Below are 7,575 nucleotides of genomic sequence, written 5' to 3' on the forward strand. Positions count from 1 at the left end.
TCGGTTTTGCTGGTTAACCGGGGACCGGTTTAAATCAAGACCAGGAATTGATTCCGGTCTGACAACCTGATTGAAAATCGGTTCGAGCGAGAAACCGAACCGTCGCGAGTAGGTTTCTGGGCATTTAGGCGGCCTTTTGAGCCCCATTTAGGCCTTTGTAGACCTAATGATTGTGCTCAGGAAACGTGCCTTCGTTTTTGCTATAAATAGGTCTCTCTCCTTTGCTTTCGTCATTCTTCTCTGCAGATTCAGGTATCCCGTTTTCTCTCCCTTCTCTCTACTTTTACTTTCTCTCTCTAGATAGGTTTTTCTTCGTATAGACTCGTTGGTATCGTTCGGCGGTTGTAGTCGTCCCCTGAATTAAGGAACATGCCTCCGAGAAGTCGATTGTCGCGAGAAGAGAAAGGGAAGGACATCGCAGATTCTCCGAGTCCGACCAGAGATGTGTCAGCGACCGGTAGTCCACTGGACGATTTCGACTTGATTCATCGCGATGCTCTTCGGGACACGGAAAACATGACTCTATCTCAGCGTCTTTTGGTCGCTGATGCTCATAGGATGATTCGTGATGAAGACGCAGATCGTGTTGAAGTCGGGAACAGTGATGTGAGCGGAAGTGAGGATAGAGGGAGAGACCAAGGCGATATTGTGACTGGTTCCGAACGTGGCGACACTGATGAGTCTGGTCGGTCTCCGACGCCTTCGAGACAGGTTCGCAAGAGAGTTTGTTTCGACCAGATAGATTGTCGCCCAACTATTTACCATCCTGGTGGGATCTTCGAAGAGCTGGCTCCGCTGTCACCCGGAATGCTACGGGACCCGCGGGCTCAGTCGTGGGGGAACGTGTTTGGATCTTCCGCTTCTCATCATACCGTGAGGGATTTGTTAAGGGCGAGCGGCGGTGCTGGCGTTACTTACATCATCCCGTCTCCCGAGCAGCGTCCCTGGTCGCCTCCGGTTGGTTACCAATGCGTGTATGAGTCCTATTTCGGGGATCATACGAAGCTATGGTTCCCGATTCCTCGATTAGTGACATCTTATGCATTCCGCCGAGACATTGCCATCTCTCAACTTTTGAACGGGTCGCTGCGAATAGCCGTCATGCTAATGGTAATGGCAGCTGAGATGGACATCTCGATGAGCGTGAGGGTCTTCGAGGAGTTGACTTTTACGAAGGCGGAGCCAAACAGGATCTTCTCGGTGAAAATGCGTTCGAACTACAACGTCTTGACCGGTCATCCAAATAAGACGCATGATTGGCAACGCACGTATTTCTTCGTGAAATCTGATGAACATGCTTTCGAAGAGCCGCCGGGGGATGACTACCGCGTTCTGTGGAATCGGCAACTCGGTAGAGACTCGTCTGTTGGAGTTTCGTTTTAGTCGTTAGTCCTAACTCTTCTTGTCCTTGTATTTGCAGTTCGTCATCCGAATACGATCGCCTACCCCGAGAAGTTTTTCGAAAGTGCTCAAGCGATCGCGGTGCACAGTCATCTTCGTTGGCCGGATCTCAGTCGGGAGTGGATACGTCGTCAGCAAGCTAGGATCGCTAGAGGTAAGCCTGCTGATTGCTTTTAGGGCCTACTCGAGTTTCCTTTTGCGATTTTTCATGTTGGTTCTCTCCTTTTGTAGTCGATTGGGAGTCGAGGCTTCCTTGCGTTCTCGGTCCCCGTAAGTCGCACCTCCCTTTGTTTACTCGCAAACAACAGAGACTTCTCGACAAAGCCAGAGAAATGGATGGAGTTCCGGATCTAAGCGCCCTGTTAAAAGGGAAGTTGCAACTGCTCACGAAGAAATCGACTACAGTCGATCCTCAGGGACCGTCTAACTCCGGAGTCGACGTCACTTCTGAAGGTGGTGGAACCTCCCGAGAAGGGGCCTCCAAAGAAGGAGCCTCCAGAGAGGAGGGCCCTATTGCAATCGATCAGGGGGGCAGGGCAGAGACTTTTGCTTCAGGTCCCAAGAAGAAGAAAAAGACCACAAGGGCTAAGGTGGGAGCGACCGACGAGGTTCCTCCCGAAGAGTCTGCTTCCCTCGATGCGACTTCCGAGGGTTCGAAGGCCAAAAAGAAGAAGGATGGGAGGAAAAGGTCTCGTGGCGGGGCAGCTTCCTCTGCCGATAGAGGCGAGGGCCTAGAAGAAGGGCAGGAGGCTGTTTTAGTCGGGGCGGCATCAGATGGTCACCCGAGGAAGAGAACTAAGAGGTCTGTTGAGGCAGAGCCCCGTACTTCTACCTCCGACGCGAACGCTGCTGACGCGAACGCTGCTGACGCGACCTTAGTCGACGCTGTTGGGGAGGCCAGCGGCACTCCCGAAAACCTGTCAGAGGAAAGGAGGAAAACCTGCTCGCGAGAAGGAGGTTCTGGTGGTGATCCCACGAGGTCTACTCCATACTCTTCTGTGAGAAAAATATATGGATCTGAAGGTTCCGTAGCGAAGAGAAAAGAGGATCGAATTCCCTGATCGCGTCGAGTTCTCGTACAACGAGACAACTCCCCTGATCCTTAATCCCCTTAGGTGCGCGGAGCTGACGCGTCAAATTCGTGGTGGGACGAAGGAGATGCCGCAATTGGAGGACCTTTACTTCAAGAATGAATACATCGACGCTGCTTCCTCGAGAGCGCGGGTATCTGCGCTACCTTTCACCTTTTATCTCCTTCTTTGATTTATTGGGTTCATCCATCTCACGTGGTCCGTGTTTGTCGTTCTGAAGAGTGACGGGAGCATGAACTTCCTTGTTGAGAAGTACGATAGCGCCCTGAAGCAGACGATGATCCAGTTGGGATCTTCGGAGAAGCTCGCTCAAGCAAGGTTGACGGCCATTGAGAGGGTAAGGGCTGAGCATAAGAAGGCTAACGAGAAGGCTGCGAAGGAGAAAGAAGTTCTTCGAGTGAAGTTCGAAGAGCTGGAGGGTAAGCTCAAATCCGCCGGCGCGGCCAAGAAAGAGCTTGCCCGAGAGAACACCTGTTTGGAGCAAGCGGCTGCGACCCTTGAGAAGGAGAAGACTGAGCTACTCGAGGAAAGGGACGCTGCAGTTGAGAAATTGATTGGAGAGAGGCAACGCTTGAGAGACCCACAGTGGGCGCCAATTGTTTGAACGGGATTCAGTCGACTAAAATGAAAGAAGTCAGAAAAGGGATGACTAAAGACGTTTTATTAGATTTGAACTGAAGGGTTACAAGAGTGACAGGAAAGTGAAAGAGCAACAAGATCAAAGAGGTCGCCTAAAACCCTAGATCTAGCCGCTTAGTCTGTTTAATCGTCCAAAAGTCCTCCTCTTGTTGCTTCTCCTCCTCCTTTTATAGGTCTCATGCCCTTGATGCTCTAATTTCGTACCTCTTTGGGCCTTGATGCGAGAGGCAGAGTATGCGGGCCTGGACAAGGTTCCCTCCAAGCCGGGTACTTTTGGTCGGCTTACTCGACCGGCTAAAAGTACTCTAAGGTCGAGCCGATACGTTTGGCCGCCGAGCCGACCAAACTGATCCAACTTACTGGATTAGGGCATGTTATTCGATTGGGCCTTGTGGAGGGATGTAATCCATCTCCTACACTATTGAAGCCAGAGAAGAAATAAGGGAGGCAGCGACGCTCGGTTCTCCTCTCCGGCGAGAACGAAGAAAAAGCAGGAGCTTGAATGGAAGGACCCAAAGACCACCAAACCATTCAGATCTCGTCGGAACTCCAGGGGAGGCTACATACACCCATAGCTTCCGGTTAGATTCTCCAACGCCGACAAACGAAAATATTCACAAATTCAAATATTTATTATTCTTCTTTTACTTTGTTATTCACAAAGTTCCAGAATTTTTCTATCATCTTAGATCAACTCTCATAAGATATGATTTATCAAAATTAAGATAGTGCTTAAAAGCGCCAACATAGTGTTAATAATATTTGTAAACACCTAAAATTAGTTTATTGTAACTTACAAAATAAAAGATATTACATCATCAATAAATAAATTATATATGTTTGTCTGTTTTTTTTAACGAAGTAAAAAACCAGAACATATGTCGTTATAATGTTTAGGGTTTTAGGATTTACATAAAATAATGAGGAATCGAAACCATATATGAATTTAATGTAATTCTTAAATTATTATGATATTTAGGGTTTCCGTGAGTAAGTTATTTCATACATTTTATAATTTATTTAACTGAACATCCTTTCAACTATTACAGTAATTTGTATCTTACCAAATTGTGTTACTATTTTATTATTATTTTCTGGGTGAATTTGATCAATATTCATAAGAGACCCCAAAATAAAGAATATAGCTATAGTAAAGTGAAAGTCATAGGATGTGACAATTAGAGCTAAATATTGATTTTTTCGCCTTGCACTCGCGTACACGTGAAGATAAAGAGAGTGGCACATTTCTATTAACCATTAGCTTACTATATTCACAAAAACTGTAAACGCAATTTTTTTTGTAAGTGTATTACACGATAGGCAACACTATACTATAATATATATGATGTAGTATTAGCACCGCAAAAGCTAAAGAGACCAGCAGCATAGGTGTTTCTGGGGCGCGAAGGTTGACTCTAATTCAATAAGATAAACCTTATAGCAGTGGTGACCATAAAAGGCTTGAAAGTGTTGGATTGTACAGTATACGAGACATATATATGCTAACAGGACATATAAGGACAATAAAGGTGGAAATTTTAGTATACTATGTGATATAGTATAGTCCGTCGAGGTTGCTATGGAAAAACATTTTGTTGGAGAAGGCATAACAAGTGGTTCAAGTGGAGGCGACTATAGTGGGTACGTTTGTACACTAACCAACGGTGTATTGTAACATCTGCAACATATACTATAAGTTCAATGGTTTAGTATGTTATACATTGTGCAATTGACATGCATGGGGTCAAATGTATAAGGAAACTACATAGTTCGGAAATACATGCAACAACCTACACTTCAATACCAACGGGATAGTTTATTGGGATTTCTGCAATTGCCGGACACCAACGGTTTAATGCATCTACTAAGTTTGTCAATCTGATTAACATACTATACTATATTTACAAAGGTATAGTATTTTTTGTCTGCATTTACCATTGACTAAACGTATAATGGACCTACTAAGTTAGGGATGAACATGAGCAGCGTCAACAATTATTAGAATGTTATAGTCTGTTGGGGTTAGTGCAAATGACTAGGTCTAACTGTATACAACAACATTTACTATATTACACTCAACTACTACGCAAACCTACTAATGGTGTCCTACATTGTTGGCCTTGATATATAACATGCATGCACAACTTTAGAGTTGCATATCTAACTTGTAACTACACTGATTTTGAAGATTACAACCGGGCAAAACAAAAAGTTGATGTAACTGTAGTAATGTGTGCAACAAGATAGCATATAAAATAGCACCCCCCCCCCCCCCCCCCATCAATAAGGGAGTTGTTCTTAATGTTTAGTTACACAAATACAATAACATTAAAAGTTGAAAACATAGTAGGGAAGTAAAACACATAAATGTCACTCCACAGGAAATTGCTGGAGGTGGTCGGGGTTGAAGCATGAGAAAGCTTCTACTACGTATGTCTGTGTTGCAGTGCCAAGATTGTCTTCTGCTAGTTGGGCTGCATTGTTCAGGCTCCCTTTCGCATTAAGTTCCATAAGGACATGCGTTGCAACATACGATAATCATGTGGCGTGTAAACAATGGAGGTGTTACAGTTAAAGCAATGGTACTGCAAGATATAACTATTCTATATATAAAAACCTAATAGAATGGTTAGGTAACCGTTAACTGGTGTGCAAACATTACAGAAAACTATGCTCCCCCATTAGCATTAGCTGTCTAAACTGTGATTCCGCCAACAGCTGCTGTTGCGCATCTGACAGTGTTGCTTTTACGATCTCAATCCAACACAAATTGAAGTAGTTGTTTATTATTTTACAGCCTGTAGGTTTATAACCTGTCTGAAACAAGCGCTCTGGCAAACCAAACTCTTCTATCCTAGGAAGGAAACAAAAAATATATGAGGTTTATATATCACAAAACCCACTGCCATCTAGGCAATGCAACTATCATATGGACTTCAGAATACGTTTATAAGAAATATATGATATACTATTTACACTCATGACATAGTCTACAACTTTACAAACGAAAATTATTAACACAGTAAAACTACTCCAATAGATCAGCTGAAACTTGAGGTATTCTACTCCAATGTTCGCGTGCCTACTTTACATTGGCCATGATACTACAGCGATACTATCTCACCATCAAATATAGTCAATTGTACTATTTTTGAGTTCCATATACTCTAGTACCAACGTGTCACAGTTCCTGAAGTTGTTATGTTTATAACCTCCAACTCAAACCACTACCCAGTTTCCAGACAACATATATAAACACCAACACGGTTGGGGACTAACCTTTCTCTTCCGTTTTTGTTCCCCGCTCCGACCCAGATCTGCAGTTTATGGGAGAGTTCCGATTTAACTTAGGTAAAACCCAATATTGTGGACAGCGAGAAGCATAAACTATGATTTTACCCTAGTAAATCGACCATGCATACCTTGAATCCGGCCCTGTTTTCCACTGTACAATCGTGGCTCAAGCCGTTAATCACCACGGCCTCTGTTAACCAATCTTCTAATTTCCTTTGACGCAATCGCTTTCCTTCTGCGTAACACCACCCAAACCTTTTTTCTTTCACAGTTGCGATAAACTTATATGCTATCCAAATCTCTCTTTTGTTGGGTTCTTTTGTTTTCGAAACTGAGGAAAAACTGTTTAGTTGCCATTGTTTATCGAGAACAGAAGACGGTGTGGGGTAGGGGTGGGCGTTCGGGTACCCTTTCGGGTTCGGCTCGGGTATTTCGGATTTTTAGGTATTTTGGTATAGGGATATAGATCCGTTCGGGTATTTTTGTATTTCGGGTCGGGTTCGGATATTTTTAGTTCGGGTTCGGTTATTTCGGATCGGGTTCGGATATTTAGATTTTGAAATAAAAAATTAATTTTTTCATTGTTTTAAGTTTCTTGTATTTAAAAATATAACTTTTACTTAACTAATCTTTTTTATTTTTAATAGATTGAGTGATTAATAGATTTGGAGATAACATTGCAAAAATAAATAAACATTAATTTGGTCATTTTTAAAAAAAAATTGGATGTAACTTTTGTTAATACATAAAACAAAAAGCTTGACATGCATTTTAAGTGAGTATCAAATCATTTTATATGTACTTATATGCATATTATATGATTTTAAAGTATGTATAACATCACTATAATTATTTTCAATAAAATAAAAGATTTAAATTAAAAATATAAGGTTATATATACTTATGTTCGGTTATTTTCGGGTATCCATTCGGATTCGGATATCACCCGTTCGGGTTCGAATATCCAATATCTCATAAATTAATACCCGTTCAGGTATTTTGCTACTTCGGTTCGGGTTTTTCAGGTCAGGTTCGGGTGCAGCTTCGGGTATCGGGTAAAGTGCCCATGCTTAGTGCGGGGCCTACGTTTTCTCACGCGCACTGATGGGTAATTTGGGTATTATACATAAAATATACAAAATATTGTAAC

The 7,575-nt window shown here is 42.9% G+C and overlaps 1 long non-coding RNA gene across 1 annotated transcript; it reads right to left on the reverse strand.

Annotated features, from left to right (window-relative positions):
- Positions 1–5,925: 5,925 nt before the first annotated feature.
- LOC106393909 lies at positions 5,926–7,575 on the reverse strand. The gene is made up of 3 exons (XR_007322873.1): positions 6,554–7,575; positions 6,411–6,448; positions 5,926–5,985 (listed from the first exon to the last, which is right to left on the reverse strand). It is a non-coding gene; the product is annotated as an uncharacterized LOC106393909 (long non-coding RNA).

This window comes from Brassica napus, chromosome C4, assembly GCF_020379485.1.
Source record: "Brassica napus cultivar Da-Ae chromosome C4, Da-Ae, whole genome shotgun sequence".
NCBI lineage: Eukaryota > Viridiplantae > Streptophyta > Magnoliopsida > Brassicales > Brassicaceae > Brassica > Brassica napus.